This window comes from Pholcus phalangioides, unplaced genomic scaffold, assembly GCF_987345545.1.
Source record: "Pholcus phalangioides strain wild (caught in Gottingen) unplaced genomic scaffold, Ppha-v1.0 ptg000010l_1, whole genome shotgun sequence".
In the NCBI taxonomy this organism is placed as follows: domain Eukaryota; kingdom Metazoa; phylum Arthropoda; class Arachnida; order Araneae; family Pholcidae; genus Pholcus; species Pholcus phalangioides.
In genome coordinates, this window is record NW_028301603.1 from 12,869,820 (window position 1) to 12,890,277 (window position 20,458).

Genomic DNA, 20,458 nt, shown 5'->3' on the forward strand with positions numbered 1-20,458 from the left:
AAAGGCGAGTCAGAAAAGGTTGAGAACCGCTGTTCTAAGCTGCTGACGAAATTTTGCTGACAGGGGGGAGGGTCAATGTTTTGCTGACAAGGGGGGAGAGGGTCAAAAATGGCTGGAAATCTGCTTACGTAATACTTGAATGGCTCCCAAGGAAAGAAATGTAGAACAGTAATTGGTAAAAATTCTCTTGAAAAGCGGGTTTTAAACCCGCTGTTTTCTATTTCCCATGTGAACGGGGCTTTAAAGTATCGATGAGCGCGTCGACTTGAGTGGATGTCGAGTTAACGAGGTTTCATTTTGTGATCTCACCCTCCCAATTTTTTTAAACATAATTTATGTCACGTATATGTACTTATACAGGATGTTCTGTTAATGGACAAACTCAGAGAGGGTTGTTAGTAGGCACCAAGAGGAACATAAACTGCAATAGGACATGGTGTCGCATGTTGTCACACGTTGAGAGGGTGAAAATCGCGAAAAACGCATGCAGGCTCGGTCGGAGTCCAGAGGAGACAAAAGGGGGTGGATGTCAGTTGATCGCTGAATGCGTTCGTGGGTTCGCTCAGCATATCTGATGACGTAAGCAGCGTCGCGAAACGCATGCGCTGGGGTAGGATCACACGCTGCGGACGACGTAAATTACCGCTATTGTGGCTCCGGAAATGTGTCCGAGCCGCTATTGTGGCTCTGGAACTGTGCCACGCCGCACTCAAGTGATCCTTAATTATGCCACGGATCACTTAAGTAATCTGGAAATGTTCCGCGGGTAACTTTAAGTTAGTAGAACCGCACTGGGGGGCCGCTTAGGGGCTTTTAAAATGTGCGACATGTCACTCAAGGGATCTCTAAATGTGCCACGGATCGTTCAAGTGTTCTTAACTGTGTCGCGGGTTACAAAGGTGATCTTCTTTGAATGTGAAAGTGATCTTTGAATGTGAAAGTGATCTTTGAATGTGAAAGTGATCTTTGAATGTGAAAGTGATCTTTGAGGCCTACTTCAGTGATCTGAAAATGTGCCTCGGTCCACTTAAATGCTCTCTAATTGTGACACGGGTCATTAAGGCGATTTGTAAATGTGCCGCTTAGTTCATTTTTACAAAATTAGGTTTGATGGGGCAAGCCACATCAGATAACCTTTAGGACCACATTTGGTCTGCGGGTCAAGCAAGGGTTTACCTTGAGTTCTTACCCTTCAAATAGCATTGAAATTAACAGAAATTGATTTCAATAACATATAAACGTATTTAATTTCGAAATTTTAATTTAAAAAAAAAAAAATTCGTCGGGGGGGGGGGGAGGCGCACGAGCCCCCTATGCTCCCGCCCTCCCTCGTACGTTTCTGATCCCACAAATATGAGTTTGGAGGTAGGGACAGTGTTGACGGAATTTTTTGCTGACGGGGGGGGGGGGGAGTTTTGCTGACGAGGTGGGGGAAGGGGTCAGAAATGGCTGAAAATGTGCTGACGTAATACAGCCGAATCCCGTTTTAACGAACACCGTTATAGCGAAAATCTCGTTATAACGAACACTTTTCTAATCCTCCAGATAAGTTTACATAGGAAAAATGCAAAAACCTGGAATTCCTTTTTAACGAAATTTTTTGTTATAACGAAGTGATTTCTCCGATCTCTTGGAGTTCGTTATAACGAGATTCGACTGTACTTGAAAACGGTCCCTTATCTGCAATTTTCTCCGAGAAGTTTCCGAATAACTTCGAATTATGGTGAAATAAAGCATAAGTGTATAGAAATATCTCTTATTTGCGAATGAGCAGTGCGATTGGCGAAAGTTGAAAGAACATTCATTGTTTTTAACTTAAAATTTCGATGTATATATAAAGAAAACTTTTTCAGCTTATTCAACCACCTCTAGCTCAAAACTTTCAGATATCCGTTGTTATCTGTGACTTTTGTAGTCCACATGTCGAGTTTCTAGGCTCCAAAATCTGGAAAATGACCCTACCCAGCACCTGCTAGAGATAGAAGGCCTCCGCACGGGTTGCCGTAAACGTCATTCAGACTACCTATCAAGTTTGCCACATTTTGAGACACAGCATCCTATTTCGTTTCCTCTCATGTTGGCGTAGAATCTTCCCGATTCTACAAGGATGACGTCACTCTTCCGCTACCATACGAAGGTTTTTAACAACTGGCTGTTGCGAAGATATATTTTGGAAGGAGAGAAAATTCAACTGCCCCTGCGGGGAATCGAACCCACGTCCTTTCACTTTCCGGGTGAATGCCCTAGACCACTAGACTACAGAGGCACCTAATCTCTCAATCTTTCCTTGGAGCTCGTGTACACTGAAAGGGACCATACATGGACGGCCGGACCAGACTCAGGCCAAGTCCAGCCTTCTGGTTAGCCTTCTGGTTATCTTCGCAACAGCCAGTTGTTAAAAACCTTCTTCCTGATTGGCTGACAAATACCGTTATTAGATGTGGGGGCATAGAAATTCGCCCCCACATCTTAGCCCGATTATTTCTTTTTCCCCGCAACGATGATAGTGACACGAGCAGGGGATTTTTTTTTCCCTGGGAATATTCTGAGGAAAAATGGACTACTTTGCGGGGGGGGGGGAGGGGGTTCTATCTCTAAAAGGAAAGGAGGTGCTGCCCTACTCCACCCCCCCCCCCATGGTACAGTTGAATCCCGTTTTAACGAATACCGTTATAGTGAAAGTTTCGTTTTAACGAACACTTTTCTAATCCCCCTAATAAGTTTACAGAGGAACAATGCTAGGTAACCTGGAATTCCTTTATAACGAAATTTCGTTTTAACGAAGTGATTCCTCCGGTTTCTTGGAGTTCGTTATAACGGGATTCGACTGTATATACACTGAAGAGCAAAAAAAACTGGTTCACCTGCCTAATATCGTGTAGGGCCCACGCGAGCCCGCAGAAGTGCCGCAAGACGACGTGGCATGGACTCGACTAATGTTTGAAGTAGTGATGGAGGTAATTGACACCATGAATCCTGCAGGGCTGTCCATAAATCCGTAGGAGTGAGAGGGGGTGGAGATCTCTTCTGAACAGCACGCTGCAAGGCATCCCAGATATGTTCAATAATGTTCATGTCTGGGGATTTAGGTGGCCAGCGGAAGTGTCTAAAGTCAGAAGAGTGTTCCTGGAGCCACTTTGTAGCAATTCTGGACGTGTGGGATGTCGCATTGTCCTGCTGAAACTGTCCAAGTCTGTCGGAATGCACAATGGACATGAATGGGTGCAGGTGATCAGACAGGATGCTTACGTACCTTTCACCTGTCAGAGTCGTATCTAGACGTATCAGGGGTCCCATATCACGCCAACTGCACACGCCCCATACCATCACAGAGCCTCCACCAGCTTGAACAGTCCCCTGTTGACATGTAGGGTCCACGGATTCATGAGGATGTCTTCATACCCGTACACGTCCATCAGCTCGAAGCAATTGGAACCGAGACTCGTCAGACGAGGCAACGTGTTTCCAGTCCTCAACAATCCAATGTCGGTGTTGTCGGGCCCAGGCGAGGCGTAAAGCTTTGTGTCGTGCAGTCATCAAGGGTACACGAGTGGGCCTTCGGCTCCGAAAGCCCATATCGATGATGTATCGTTGAATGGTTCGCACGCTGACACTTGTTGATGGCCCAGCATTGAAATCTGCAAATATTTGCGGAAGGGTTGCGCGTCTGTCACGTTTAATGATTCTCGTCAGTCGTCCCGTTCTTGCATGATCTTTTTCCGGCCGCAGCTTTAATGCCGTAGATTTAATTTTCTACCGGATTCCCGATATTCACGGTACACTCGTGAAATGGTCGTACGTGAAAATCCAAATTTCATCGCTACCTCGGAGATGCTACGTCCCATCTCTCGTGCGCCGACTATAACACCACGTTCAAACTCACTTAAATCTCGATAACCTGCCATTGTAGCAGCAGTAACCGATCTAACGACTATGCCAGACACTTGTTGCGTTATATAGGCGTTGCCGACCGCAGCGCCGTACTCTGATTGGTTCCATATCTCTTTATTTGCATACGCATGCCTGTACCAGTTTTTTTTGGCTCTTCAGTTTATATACGAGGACCAAAAAATTTCGAATCTCGGATTTTTCAGGCTTTTTCTTTTCCGCAGAGGAAATCGCTCAAAATACCTTTATTCCGTACCCGAAAAAAAAGGTTTTTCCCCTCTATCTTTGAATAGTTTTTGAAACTTTTGTCCCCAAAAACAAAAATCTTTCGGTACATAAAAAGCATTAGAGACATATTTTTTCTTTTCTTTCGAGAACATTCTTTTCCATATTCGGCGTTTTGTTTCCGCGAAATAAACAAATTGAGCGCCACCACGAATGTCACACGTTCTAACACGGACCGAACACTGAACCCGTTTTTCCTGCTTCTTCCCTTTTCGCAAGCGATAACATATATTATACATTAAAAAAAAGGGCTTTTAACATGTTTTCGTTAAAAAGATAAGTAAAATTTCAAAAAAAAAACGTGGGAAGAAACTCAGCGTAAACGGTACGTTTTCAGACGTTAGAGAAACACGTTTCAAATGCATTAACTATGTTGTTGCCTTTTTATTGTTGTTATTATTATTATGGAGGTCTGTTTTCATCTTTGCCATCTGGTTTTTTTATTCAGAAAACATTTACAGGACCATATTTTTGTCTAGTAGACACTTTCCAGACGTCGTAGGGTGAACGAACGTCCCGTATTTTTCCCCGAGGAAATATAGTCAGCCTGGTTATGGTGACGGGAGAGAAAGGAAACTCTGTAATGATGTCTGTTAGCAGGGCCGCAATAACTAGACACTGCTTCTACTAAATGTTTTGGGGTGGGGCCCCCTTTGAATAGTGAGGAACTGTTCCCCCCCACCTCCTCTATGAAGCGGATCTGAATACCGACCGTGCTTCAAGACAAACATGCCCAGCCCATGGTCCGTGGGCCAAATGTGGCCCTCGGAGTTATCTGTAGAAAACATTTACGTCATGTCAGGGCTATATTTTTGCCTAGTAGGCACTTTCCAGACATCGTAGAGTGAACGAACGTCCCGTATTTTTTACTCGAGGAAATATAGTCAGCCTGGTTATGCGCAGTTAAATGACGGAGAGAAAGGAAACTCTGTAATAATGTCTGTTAGCATGGCCTCAATAACTAGACACTTCTTCTACTAGGTGTTTTGGGGGCCCCCTTCGTATAGCGAGGAACTGTTCCCCTCTAAGAAGTGGTTCTGAATACCGACCGTGCTTCAAGACAAACATGCTCAGCCCATGGTCCGTGGGCTAAATGTGGCCCTCGGAGTTATCTGATGCCTTGCCAGATCATTCGTGCTGATCAGGACTGCGACGTCAGGTTTACTATACAGCCAGGATACCCTTGGGGTAGGAGAGGAGTGCATTCAAAAGAATAATCTGATGGGGGGGGGGGTGTCCGTGACATCAAACCTAATTTTGCAAAGATGAACCTTAACAGCACATCACTAAATCACTTCAGTGACCAGTGGCACAGTACCAGAGAACTTAAACGGGCCGTGGCATGTTTGCAAATCACTGAAATTAAACATGGCATGCTTTTGGATATTTAAAGTGGTCCCCTTAGGCACAGCTGCAGAGCACTAAAGTGGCCCGTGGTGCAGATCCACATCACTGAAAAGCCTATGGTCGCTTCGTCACTGATTTGTTTATATTCATTCATTCTCATACTCACTCGCTCATTATTTTTCTCATTTACTCCCTCCTGTGCTCACTTGATCGTTGATTTGGTCACTTGATGACTTACTTGAATGAGAAAATCAGTGAGCAAGTGAGCACGGAAGTAGTGAATGAGCAATTTGGTGAGCAAGTGGACACGGAATTGGGGGAATAAGCAATTTGGTGAGCAAGTGATCGCAGAAGTGGTAAATGAGCAATTGATTGCAGAAGTGGTAAATGAACAAGTGATCGCAGAAGTGGTAAATGAGCAAGTGATCGCAGAAGTGGTAAATGAGCAAGTGATCGCAGAAGTGGTAAATGAGCAAGTTAGTGAGTGAGTGAGCACAGAAGTAGTGAATGAGCAATTTGGTGAGCAAGTGAACACAGAAGTAGGGAATGAGCAAGTGAGCACAGACGTAGTGAAAGAGCAAGTTAGTGAGTAAGTGGGCACGGAAGTAGTGAATAAGCAATTTGGTGAGCAAGTGAGCGCAGAAGTGGTAAATGACCAATTTGGTGAGCAAGTGATCGCAGAAGTGGTAAATGACCAATTTGGTGAGCAAGTGATCGCAGAAGTGGTAAATGAACAAGTGAGCACAGAAGTAGTGAATGAACAAGTTGGTGAGCAAATGAAGCACAAGAGTGAGCGAATGAGCAGGTTAGTGAGCAAGGGAAGACGTGAGTGAGCGATTGAGCAAATCAGTTGGCAAATTAGTGCTCACTGACGTGCTCATGATCCCTCGCACGGGTCGGATGCATCGGTATCTGAACTAAGACGGTACATTGACTACACTGATGCGCATAGTATAGTCATCACATATAGTCTTAAATGACGGAAATTGGCTTCGGAATCGAAATCAATTTTAAAAAGTCCCTGAATGTATAGCCAGAGGGCGTTAAGATGGTGTTGTCCAACAGGCTTCACTTGTTAGATTAACCTTAATTCTATTGCTCTATCTATTTCCGTTCAACAGATATGAGGTTTTAATCCCATATATTTGCGTATATTTTCCGTCTCAAAATCTTTATTGTTGCGATAATTGCATTGTCGGAAGAAATTGTTGCGCTTGGGATATTTCGGAAATCATTGTTAAAGGATAAACAAAATGGGCTAAAGGTTATATATCATGACATTGTTGGACGCTGGCCTTGCTCAAGGTCATCAAGAAAGCATTGTTGTTGAATGATGCTTACACAGTCGAATCCCGTTATAACGAACGTCAAGAGACCGGAGGAATCACTTCGTTGAAACGAAATTTCGTTATAAAGGAATTTCAGGTTACCTAGCATTGTTCCTATGTAAACTTATTTGGGGAATTAGAAAAGTGTTCGTTAAAACGAGATTTTCGCTACAACGGTATTCGTTAAAACGGGATTCGACTGTATACCAACACTGTGGCTAAGCAGCAATAGCTGTTGTTATTGGGAGGAAAAATTTTGACAGACAGCGCCAATGTTATAAAAATCATATTAGCAATTTTTTTACAAGTTTTTTTTTTCTTTAAATTTATTTCCAAGTGATGCTGCCCAGGGCCGTTTTAACGCATGGGTCAATGCGGGCACGGCCCGGGGGCCTCATGCTGATGCAATTTTTTTTTACTATGGTTTTCGGGAGTGAGCACGTGAAAATTAGTAGGCAGGTGCTTTAAGCTAGGATCCCAGGATCCCGGGGGACGCGTGATGAATTTCTTTCATTAATTATGCAATTTTCATTAATGCTTGATTTATTTATTTCATTTAGTTCTTAATTCATGAATTATTTCCTTCATTAATTCTCAAATTATTTTTTCATTAATTATAAATTTTCAATTCTTAAAAATTATTTTTTTTCCATTATTAATTCCTTTTATTTGCTCTCAAATTATCTGTTTCATTTATTTTTGAGTTATCACTTTCATTTATTCCTGTGAACTATTTCTTTCATTATTTCTCTCATTAATTATATGACGAATTGTTAAATTATTTCTTTTCGGAGTTACTTCTTTCATTAATTTCTGAATTACTTCATTCATTTATTATTTAATTGTCATTATCATTAATTCTGAATTTTAATCAGCTGTTTTTTTTTGTATTACTTCTTACATTAATTTAGAAGTTTCTTCGATTCTGTATTTCCATTAATTTTTGTGTAATTTTCATTAGTTTTTATGTAAATTTACTATTTTTCAGAATTCATGGTATACATATTTTGTAATAACGTATTAGTTTTTTGTTTGAATATTTGTCCTCCACAAAATATATAGAATCGGGGCTGGGAGGGGGCCGAAATTGTCTGGTCAGGGTTGCCCTGCGTTCAAGTTCAATTTACTTGCTTTGAGAGATTAATTAATACATCTATCTATATACGGGGTGATTATAAAAAAACTATCCCGACATATGGGCCCCTAACTATCATACCATTCACAGAAACTGAATGAAATTTTGGCATAAGGTATTTTGAAATATGCGCGCAAGAATGATATGGAAAACAACAGTGTCACTCTAACAGTTACGGTTACAGTGAGAAAATTTCGAAAATATCAAATGGCAACACCAAGTTTTTTGTATTGGAATGCGATCTCCATACTGAAAAACACTAAATAGCGTTGGAATGGCACCTGCAGCACGAAAATCCCCGGAGCTAGGCAAGGAAAAAGGACTTTGCCGTGCACCAGAGCATTAATGTTCGTTTCATTCGTCACACCGTTTCTTCGATCCCAGCCTGATTAGTCCCCCACAAGGTCATGTGGAAAACACAATAAAATGCTTTATTTTATGCTGCTTCTCTGTCCTTATTGGTTGTCCTCACTTTTAGCCTATCTACCGCCGGTGATTTTCATGCTACAGTTGCCGTTCGAACGCTATTTAGGGTTTTTCACAATGGAGATCGCATTCCAATACAAAAAAAACTTGGTGTTGCCATTTGATATTTTCGAAATTTTCTCACTGTAACCGTAACTGTTAGAGTGACACTGTTGTTTTCCATATCATTCTTGAGCGCATACATCAAAATACCTTATGCCAACATTTCATTCAGTTTCTGTGAATGGTATGATAGTTAGGGGCCCATATGTCGGGATAGTTTTTTTATAATCACCCTGTATATATAAAATTAATTTTCAGTGTGTCTGCGTGTCTGTGTATGTTCTCTATACAAATATGCAATTTTAGATCGATCGTCGCCAAATTTTGCATATATACCTAACGGGAAACAACTTGAACGATAGGCTAGTTTAATATTTAACCAGAGCACGGCAAGTGCCCCAAATGGGCAAGAAAACTGTCGGGCAACAATGGTTTTCGGGCCTCAACAATCACTTTCCGAACGTTTACTTTGGTTACCGTGGTTCCCTAGCAATGCGTTTCAGGCGTGTTTTATGCCTTTACAATGGTTTGTCACTCCTTTAATGATGCCAGCATTATGTATATAAATATAATAGTTTATTCCTTTATAAATGGTTCGCCACTTTTTCAATGCTCCTCCCAGTAATTGAAGAAAACCCGGGCACACAGCGCCGGGTACTACTATATCTAGTATGTTATAATTATGAAAATACGACGATTTAGGACGTATAGGGAAGAAAAAAAATCCGCATGCCCTTGATGAGTCAATGTTGAGAAGGGCGGATAAAATAACAAAGAAAAAACTGTTGAAGAGAGATTGATGGAAATTATCGAAATTATCGAACACTTCCCCCAACTTCCCTAAACATAATAATTTAAAAAAAAATCTTTAAGGAATAAAATTAGTGACTTATAAACGTGATTGATAAATTTGAGAGCCCTGTTTCGTCGTGATAAGAGGAGGGAGGATTATGGGGAGAAAAAAATTGAAGTAAAAATAATTATCGATCCGATTGTTGTTATAACACAGTCAATTCTCGTCCCCTCTCCCACCTTTTTTCGAGCTATAAATAGGGGTTAGAGCAGTCGAGAGATTCCCGATTATCCGTGGGTTTTTCGGTTTTTTTTTTGACGTGAATACGTGTTTTAAATCATCTGAGGATGCCCGATGCATTCGCAAAACAAGTTGTGCCACGAAATGATTTGAACGAACATATCTCAGGAAGTAATCAGATCATATCGGTGTTTCTGATGTCTACGGGTAGATCTCGTCAAGACAAATCTGATGGTAGCACTCTGAATTCGATACCTCTTTTGGTCCGGGCACAAAGCTCGCTCCCCGCTTTCGTAACGAAATTGTTTTACGCTATATCTCGAGCAGTTCACAACGCAAATAAAAACCAATGGTGTCATCTGATAGGCATTTTTATGATAAAACCAATGATGTTATACTCTGGTTTTAATAATTCTTCCGGTCTGGGCACAAATGTCGAGGCCCGCTTTCGTAACGAAATTGTTTTACGCCATATCTCGAGCAGTTCACAACGAAAATAGGAGACAATGGTGTCACCCGATAGGCATCTTCAAGACAGAACCCAGTAATGATATACTCTGGTTTTAATACCTCTTCCAGTCTGGGCACTAGGCTCGCGGCCCGCTTTCGTAACGAAATTGTTTTACGCTATATCTCGAGTAGCTCACAACGAAAATAGAAGACAATAGTGTCACCCGATAATCATTTTCAAGAAGAAACCAATAATGCTATACTCTTGTTTTAATACCTCTTCCAGTCTGGGCACTAGGCTCGCGGCCCGCTTTCGTAACAAAATTGTTTTACGCTATATCTTGGGAGATTCGCAACGCAAATAAAAGATTCCAACACAAAGAAAGCATTCACGTCAAAACTTACGGTCGTGTCTGACACAGCCCCTACCCCAATTTTTTATTTTAAATATTTAAAAAAAAGCTAAATATACGGGATACTGGGTGTCTATAATTTCTGAGCTCAGTTCTTTTGAGCTGTGTATGTGTGTGTCTACAGTCTCAACTATTCGTTATAAAATCATGAAAAATTTTAATGAAAAGATGAAATTGTATGTATATGAGTGGTTTTTAAAGTGGTCGTCGTGGGCTGTTTGGAGACTCGCCGAACTTTATCAGAGGCAGCCTATGTGCGTGTTCGGTTTGTGAAACTGTTCTCTTCTAGACTTATCAGAGGAATACGGCAAGGGAGTCCCGGGAAACAAAAATTTTACAACTACTAGTGTAGGGTAGGGCGCGCGATAGCCCGGGTCGATAACATACCTGATTGAAGTACCGAAGGATTGTTTGGTGGTGTCGCGAGATACCCGGTTGGTCCTTGACAGAGACTTTCCTAACAGAAAAGGTGACATGACAACAGAAAAAGATTTCTACCGTAGGGAGTCCCACGCGAAGGAGTTAGCGTACCAACCTGTCGATGAATATGAAAAAAGGCTGCTGCTTGGAATCGGCAATGAATTGTATGTAGGTCCTGGCCTAATTAGTCCTCGTGTGCATAAAATGACCGTGGTGCGACAAAAAATGATCAAATGATCCCCAAGTGCAGAGGTTCTCAAACTTTTTCCAGCCGCGGCGCCCCTTTTCCCTATCCAATACTCATCCGCGAGCTCCGCCGGCTCCCCAGAGCTGTTTAACAAAGAATATTTTCATTGGAGGTGCACTAGGGTGCCGCGGGGCACAGTTTGCGAACCCCTAGAGCACGTGTTTATGACAAATGGGTGCAGTCGCTGATCTAAACCATGGGACCATGGACCCCTTGTGAGTCCTTGGAGAGCTGTCATGGGTTCCTTGAGCTTGGGTGAGAACACAACTAACTTCATAACACATTTCTATGCTTTACGGTACTTATTACCCATTATTCTGGAAATATAAGTCCATGGTTTTTCATTTAATTTTTGCAAGAATTGCCGTGGTTATCATTTTATTGGTACAAGGACCAGTGCCGTCTTGACGCATGCGTCTCAAGAGAAGAGGAACCTCAGAAAAATGAAAAGAATTTTCTGAGAATTCGCCAGGTAGGGCCTGAGAAAAATCACTTATCCCGGGGGCCCATGACGCTCTTAAGACGGCCTTGACAAGGACTCAATTGGCTATCATTTTAATGGTACAGGGACACCCGTGGTTATCATTTTATTAGTATAATGAGTCCGTTCTGTGGTCCCATTATTTTATTGGTATAATGAGTCCGTAGCCTTCATTTCATTGGTACAAGGTGCTCCGTAAGCTTTATTTCATTGGTAGAAACAGTCCCGCTGCGTTCATTTTACTGGTATAAGGGGCCCGGGGCTTTCATTTTTTCTTTTTTCCTTTCCGTGACCTTCACTTCATTGGCACAGAGTCCCATGGCCCTTCATTTAATTGACACAGAGTCCCGTGGCCCTTCATTTCTTTCGTACCACAGTTCCGTGGTCTTCATTTTATTGGTATAAGGGGTTCGTGGCTTCCGTTTCATTGACACGTGGGGGTCGCGATCTAATGGCATTCATTTTATTGATACAAGAAGTCGTACACGGACCAGGCTCCGTTGTCTATAGATATCGTCAACAGAATGGAGCCCGGAGCCGTGTACGGTTCTTAAGTTAAAGGTAAGGTGCAAAAAAAAAGTTCGTTGCATTCTTTTCATTAGTATAAGGGGGGAATCCGTGGATTTTTGTCTTAGGTTTAAGTCCTACAGGTTTTATTCGTGGAACTGAAAAGGTTAAGAACCCCCGATTTAAAAAGAAAAGTTCCACGATACTAATTTTTACGTACAAAAAGAAGCTTCAACCCATCCTCCTCGTCAATTTTTTTAAACACGTAACACGAGGCTGGAAAACGCGAAACGACTTTCCACGTTCGATCCCAACATTGACTCCGGACATTCGATCGGACAACTAAAAAAACAAAAAAAAAATAGAAACTGAACACAGTTCAAGTTTTTCGGCCGAAATTGACTGGATGATTTCCTACACAATGGATCGATCATTGCGATGGGAAAGGGTCGCCGGGGGGAGAGAGAGAGAGAGAGACGGGGGGGGGGGCGTCAGTAGCGAGAAAGGTTGCGTAATCGATATGAAAGGACGGGACCAATAAATATCGATCACCGGGGGGACCCTTTAGAAAGATCGAGAAGGTGAATCTCTTGTCAGAAAAGTAGGTTTTTTTTTTTTTTAAAAACAGACGAAAAAAAACATTTTTATCTCGATTTTCTATTACCAATGAATCCATTTTGTTTCTTTTTGGTTACCTTTTGGAATCCCGAGGGTGGGAAAAAGAGACGGAATAATATGAGGGCAATAAAAAATTTAATGGCAGTGCGTACGGCAACCACACGCGGATGTGTAATGGTTCGTTTTTGGTTTTTTTCTGAGCAGCAGTTGAGTGATTTTGCTCTGCACTTCACGCATTGAAAGAAGAGCAAAATAGTGTATATATATATACTGTATTTATATGAAAGTGAAAAGTAAAAAGTTTTTTTTTTACTTTGGTTCCCAGCAGGGAAATGGTTAGTTTATGCCGAAGCGTGTGTCGCTCCAAAAAACAGAGAAAGAAAAAAACGCTTCCAGTTGTGTAATATAAACGGTGACGATGACCGTAAAATTAGATTTCCCTCCACGGCGACGTGGAAATAATAAAGAGCACCGTTTTTTTTTTGTATCGATTTTTTTTTTCCTTTTCCCATTTGTACAGGGTGTCCCGTAAGTTGCTAATGCGGTCTCTATCCCATCGATCGCCCGTCGTGTGATTTCAGTTTAAAAAAATGCTCAAAAGACGTTCGATAAAATTACCCTGTGACAGTTTTGAGAGTGGAAATACAGTTGGTCGCCGCTGTGGTGGTGGTCGGGTGGTCGTGGTGACGGACTCGCATCGCGTGGGTGGGTGGTCGGCTGAAGCTGGTTTTCTGTGGTTACCAACTTCGAGGCGCAATTACGAGCCGATCTCCCCTTTAAACTGTTGCTCTCGCCACACAGAGAGCAAGTCCTGCAAACGGTACATGTATTCAGACATTACACTTCACTCACTTCACTTCTGAAATACAGATGGCAGTACTGAAAAATCATACACAACACTAGATACGTAATGAGACTGTTAAGTACACACACTTACACTTCCGGCAGAGCTCACTAGGTAGTAAATTGCCCATAGATGGCGATAGACCTGAGTTGTGCTCGATTTGAAAGAAAGAAAGTTGGTCGCAAAATGGAAAGAAAACTCTAAATTTTTATACGGTCCCCGTGTCCTTCAACTTCCAATTAGAAAGTTCTTGCTCTGTCTCGCCTGAGGATAACAAAAAAAAAAAAAATAAATTCCACGTTTCCTAGGGCAATATTCGCTAAGATATTTGAACTCAAAAATTGGAGAAAAGTTATGGAAGGACAGCAAAATCTAACGGACAACGCTCCTTTCCCTTATTTATGCCGTCCTTTCCCAACTTTTCTCCGAAAGGTATTTTCTCCTGAGATATTAGAATCTTGAATTCGAATATCTCAGCCAATATTGCAGTTGTAGGATCTCTTTCAGAGTTGGACTAAACGCCCGTTTACACGAGGCATGTGCTTTAGTTGGTAACTTAAATTTTAGTTGCGAAGTACGATACAATGTATGCAGACGATAAGGGCCGTTTACACGGCTTTAGTTGGCAAGTGCGCAAGTGATTTAGTTGGGATTTAGTTGGTAAGTGAATACGAACGGTTCTATTTTTTCCGGTTAAGTAGACCTATGCGCATGCGCCAGTGGGCGTGACCTGCCGCGCTGGAGGAGTCTTTTTGCTCTCTCACGGAGGGGTTTATTTTGATCTCAAGCGTGAACCTGTTCATACTCCGTCGTCTCCTGAAGTTTCGCTAGAATTCCGCGGAAATATTTGATGGTGAGGAGGTGGCCAGAGGACACAAGCTTCAAGTTTGGTGAAAAATATCTTCGCCATGGACGTTTGTTGAACTATTGAAATGAAAATTACCTTAACAAACAAGCTGAAAATTATTCGATGTTGGAAAAAGCTATGGAATATTCTGTCGACGGGATGTCAGGAGTTGGAAAAATATTGAAGATTCAAAAATATATATCAGGTGGGGAGGATTTATGTATTAAAAACTGGAGGGGGGGGGGGGGGTTTCGAATATATATTTCTCTCGTCCAGAACGAATTTGCTGCCATCTGTTGTAAAAATACATGATCCAATATTTAACATAAAGATGTCATCTCTATAGATTAAATTAAAAAATAATAATGATTTCGAAAATAATTTTTGTTTAATGAATTTTTATTGTTTAGTTTTTAACCCTTAGAATTTCCTACGAATGCCAAGAATCTTCTCCCGTATTTTCGGCTTACATAATTCATAATTATCTCCTCTTTAACATCGATTAAAATATCATATAATCGATATTTAGAACTTGGAGGAGAAATAGAGAAATCTTATATTTCTTCTCGATGACTTACATAAGTTTATAATATGTTGTGTATTCTTTTTTCCCCTGTGGCGTCATCTCTCGCCCCCCTTACGTGGGTGGCAGAGGCGAAAAAAGGGGACAAGCGAACTGTTTCCCTTGCGTGACCTACTTCTTGCTCACTGTGATCACAGTATTCGTAAGTTCTACCTGATCATCTTCATCCATCGTTACGAAAGCTATGAGCTTTAAAAAAGGCACCTCTCTGAATGCCAGATAAATAAAAAATGATTACTATTATACTCCCGCGCGTTGCGTCTGTCTCTCTCCGTGGATTTGAGTAGACTGAAGCGCGCATGCGCTAACTGCGCTCGCCTCCGTAAAAATTATCCAATGAGCGCCTACTTACAACTTATCGTGTGGACAGTTTCAAGAAGAATCGGTAAATTAAAATTAAGTTGCCAACTAAAGCACTTGCCTCGTGTAAACGGGCCTTAAGAAACAGCAACAAATTTCTAATTGGAAGTTAAGGGACGGGGACCGTATAAAAATTTACATTTTTTTTTATTTTGCGGCACACTGAATTTTCACTCTCAAAATTGGCAACAGATTAATTTTTGAATATATTCGAGCATTTTTAACTGAAACCATACCTCTATGACAAATGGTGGATAGGATAAAGGCCGCATTAGCGCATACAGTACACCCTGTACTGTTAAGGTTATGAACCAAAATCTCTGAAGTCTATCACATGCATTTGTCTAATTACAGTGTTTAATATATGATATGATATGATAAATTTAATTTCAAAATAATCACACATGCATTAACAGATTTTGGTGTAACTTATGAGCATACCATACAATTCTTTAAATTTTGGTTCACAACTTGCAGCACCACTAGCTGAATGCACCGTGAAAATGACAAAACATTTCATTCGTAGAACTTTTTGCAATCGCGTTTCGGATATTGCATGAATTTCGCTTGAAATTTGACATGTGAAAATGACTTTTTCATAAAAAATTACATCTGTGAATCTTTTCTCAGAGCAAATGCGAATTTCCTTTATATCTGTGAATTTTCTTTATATTTGTGAATTTTCTTTACATCTGTGAATCTTTTCACAGAGTAAATATGAATTTCCTTTATATCCATGAATCTTTCCTCAGAATGAATCTTTTCACAGAATGAATCTTTTGAATCTGTGAATTTTCTTTATGTCTGTGAATCTTTTCACAGAATGAATCTTTTGAATCTGTGAATTTTCTTTATGTCTGTGAATCTTTTCTCAGAGTAAATGTGAATTTTCTTTATATCTGTTAATCTTTTCTCAGAGTAAATGTGATTTTTCTTTATGTCTATGAACCTTTTCCCAGAGTAAATGTGAATTTTCTTTATATCTGTGAACCTTTTCCCAGAGTAAATGTGAATTTTCTTTGTGTCTGTTAATCTTTTCTCAGAGTGAATGCGAATTTTCCTTAGTTCCGTGAATCTTTTCTTTGCTGTAACTCCCAAACAGATTTTTTCTATAACCTGCTAAACGTTTACCCTGACACAACTCGGACAACGCCAGTAGTCAGCACACGGACGAAACGTGGAAAAGTGCCGTCTCCAGGTCGTCAGGAAACGAACCGAAAAGCAATCGACTAACGGTCAAGCTACGGTCTTGGCACGGAACAGTAACGTGCGTCTCGACCTATAAATTATTACGATAAAAAAAAAGAATTCCCCAATCATTTTCCCCAAGGGAAAAAAATCATGGGGATCAAGAGGGGAAAGACCATAATGATTTGGAGTCACTATTGATATTCCAGATACTCTGAACGGGATTTATTTAATTTTTAAATATGATTCTCAACGCTGCGGACCTTCGTAGCATCGGGAATATGTCGATATGAATCATTAACCCGACCATTTTCTTTTTATGAGATCATTAAGGTAGAAATACAACATCAAATAGATTATTATCATCATTAAATGTTTTTTAAAAAGCATAATATTGCAAAAGTGGTTAGAGGGAGAGAAAATCCTGATGAAAAATCCTAATCGGATTCTTTTTTTTTGCCCGCGTAAAATGAGCAAGAATATTTTTAATATGAATCGGAGTTATCTGATTACCAGGAATGGGGTTGAACGTTGATGATGATAATGATTTGCATAGCCCTCTATACTAAAATCACAATTTCGCATATCATACGGTTGCGGTGTCCTAAACTGGACGTTGCTTCTTCGGGGATGACGCTTTGTTTCCCAGTGGCTTTCCCAACCACGACATGTACTAAGCTGGCTCCTTATAATTGAAACGGTAAGTTATGGCACTCTCTGGGGGTGACACGAGACATTTTGGAGGTAAAATAACCTACATTATATCTCACATTATATCTGAAGTAGCCGCCTCACTGATGCGATTACTCAGTTGGAGCTCTCGGTTGCTGCTAGAATTGTTTCATCAGCCTCTTGCCTTTGCCCTGGTAAAACGGTAAACTGCGGCACTTTCGGGTGCCGATGGGGGATGATGCTACGAGACATTTCGGGGGTAACGTAAAATTTTATATGAAGAGTAGCAACCTCACTGATATGCTGACTGAGCTCTCGGTTGCTTTTAGAACTGTTCTGTCCGCCTCTCGTTTTTGTTGTGGCTGGTATAGCGTTGACCAGTGGTACTTTCGGGTGCCGATAGGGGAGGGGGGGTGCTACGAGATATTTTTGGGATAAACTAAATTATATCTGAATTATAGAAACCCCACTGAGCTCTCAGTTGCTGTTAGAACTGTTCTGTCTCGCGTCTTTCGTGGCTGGTAAAACGGTAAACTGCGGCACTTTCGGGTGCTGATAGTTGGTGCCGCGGAACATTTCGGGGATAACGCATGGGCATAACCTAACCCGCCCCTAGAGGCATGCAGTTGATTCTGAAGGTCTGGCTAATTGCAAGAGCAATCTTGCCCAGTAGGAGAAGATGAATGAAGATGCTGCTTGCATCTTTATACAGGGTGGATGTAAATAAACTGACACAACTCAGACGTATGTAGTGCTCAATCTGATGCAGGTGTTTTGATGAAACTTGGTATATGGGATGTGTGGAACATGCAGAAAAGAAAGTTTCAATAAAAAAAATTAATTCACTTTTCGATCACCAGGTGAAAAAACGGCATTTTCTTTATCACATTTATCTTTTTCTCATCGTCCAATTAACGTATATACTGTTCGAAGCTTCAATGAAATACTACCGCCACAACAGGCGCTACATAAGTCGGATTCAACTGACATTACTCAGCTTGATCATACTGACACTACTCCTTATATAATGCCCGTTGCAGTGAATGTATTTCATTGAAACTTGGTATATACGTTATTTGAATCATGGGAAAAGATAATTGCCACTTTTACACCTGGCGGTCAAAAGTGAACTAATTTTTTTAATTGAAACTTTCTTTTCCCGCATGGGCCCCATATCCCGTATACGAAGTTTCATCAAAATGGGACCATCAGAGATGTGTCAGTTTATTTATAACCGCCCTGTATTAAAATAAATTGGGTCTATTGATGTATAGTATTAAAAGACTACTGCACTCTCCCTGTACAAAACTGGTTGGTCATTAAACTACCTGCGTAACAAATCTCGTCTCTCAACTTAAAACAGTTTAATATTCTACTCTTAGGGTGTTACGATTTCTACACCACCCAAAAATACTCTATGCACTACGCTATATTTACAAAATGAACATTCTCACAAAAGAAGACTATTTACAAACTACTCATTAACGCGAACGCGTAACTAACAAAAATTCACGAAAAATCCACGACTTATCTAAGCCTCAACTGCATAAAAAGTCCGCGACTTATTCTTTCCTAGCACATTCACGAAAAAGTCTGCGATTAATTTTCTCACATTGAAATTACTATTGCAGTCCGTCCCGGCCTATCCGCATATACGGATATGCATCTCACCATGCTAACATTTCGGGAATAAAGTAAAATTATATGTGAAGTATAACAAAACGCAGTTGTTATTAGAATTGTTTAGTTCGAGTCTCACCATTGTTGTGGCTTTCAAAACGAAATTTCACGGACTCGTGAACGAAATGGGTCTAACATAGCCCAAGTTTTGTGCCACCACAGACACTGAATGCCTCTGATGGATTGATGGATCTCAGATTATTGGCGTTGTGCAATGCCCTTGAATGTTTGACCATAGGATGATGTAATTAAAAAAATACCTGCATACATACACGTTCATCAAGTCACTACCCCGAATAATATATGGTGTCCATATGGCACGACAAAGTAACATGACATAGCTAAATATCTATGGTTTAATCTCAAAACTCTCTGGTACGCAGGCATTTAGGCACTAAAGAGTGTGGCTTCTTCAATATAAAAGGGGTCTAAGAAAATATTTCTCAGCGCTCCACGATCTTAAATAACGCTTAAAAGCTTACGAGAAAGCAATTCATGTTCAGACTTAATCATAGGAAAACAATAAAGTGAGTGATCCGTTCCAATCAATAACTTGCGTAAAAAAAAATAGTCATGTTCACGGACATACAACATGGCGAGAAGTTTCGAAAGAAGTAAAGTGCATTACTTTTCCATGACATTTTGGCACAATATATCCATCCCGATCCCGTAAAATAAAGCTCTTTTTTTTTCCTTGGAAGTTTTTGCGGAGTAGACGCACATGTAAAAGCTAGCTAGAAAGACACAGAGAGAGAGAGAGAGAGTGGATAAGCTTGGGAAGCGTATAAAGCTCTCCCTCAAATGCAATTTAGACTTTGCAAGCGATATCATTAATTACGGCGTTGAGTAAAAGCCATAAAGTCGTAAAGAAGGCGGCCAGAGAAAGACGACGACGACGACGGTCAGAAGGTATAAAAGGCGAGAAACATGTGAAAAAAAAAAGAAGGGAGGCGGCCTCAAGATCAAGCGGTGGTGGAGGCAGAGGCTGTGCTTTTACGCAAGTGGCAACAAGGGCGCCCCTTCGACACCACTGCACGAAATGAGCTTTTCGATTAGAGAAGGGAGCGAAAGCACCCCCTACGCCATCCTTGTCTCACCCTTCATTCAGGCTAATGGTTAAAGTATCTTTTCCTCCACTGGTCTTTTGTTGTCGCGACCTCATTAAAACGAGGTTTTAAACGGAACTTTTGTGTTCCACCTACTGTATAAACACACCTTACGCCACTGTAGTATTGTTATTATTCTGAAAATTTTGAAATTTCGGCTGTGTTGCTTTCTAAAAGAATCCATGCCAGTGTTACGGGACGGTATTCATTCCAGTATCACACATGATTTTATTCGTATGTATGTATGTTCCCTCTACTTTCCAATCGGCCATCGAGTATGAAGCCAGCATGGTGAAGTAAGCTTAAATTTAAGATCTCATTCGGTTGACGGACAAGATGCAAAATATAGGTTAAAGAACAAACCAAAAAGACTCAAACCAAAGAGCTTGAGATCACGGACAAGACGAAAGAGCTTGAGATCACGGACAAGACGAAAGAGCTTGAGATCACGGACAAGACGAAAGAGCTTGAGATCACGGACAAGACGAAAGAGCTTGA

The 20,458-nt window shown here is 40.9% G+C and overlaps 1 non-coding gene across 1 annotated transcript; it reads right to left on the bottom strand.

The window, feature by feature from the left end:
* Positions 1 to 2,192: 2,192 nt before the first annotated feature.
* On the bottom strand, positions 2,193 to 2,266 carry TRNAS-GGA (transfer RNA serine (anticodon GGA)). Its single transcript has one exon. It is a non-coding gene; the product is annotated as a tRNA-Ser (tRNA).
* Between the last annotated feature and the right edge of the window lie 18,192 nt (positions 2,267 to 20,458).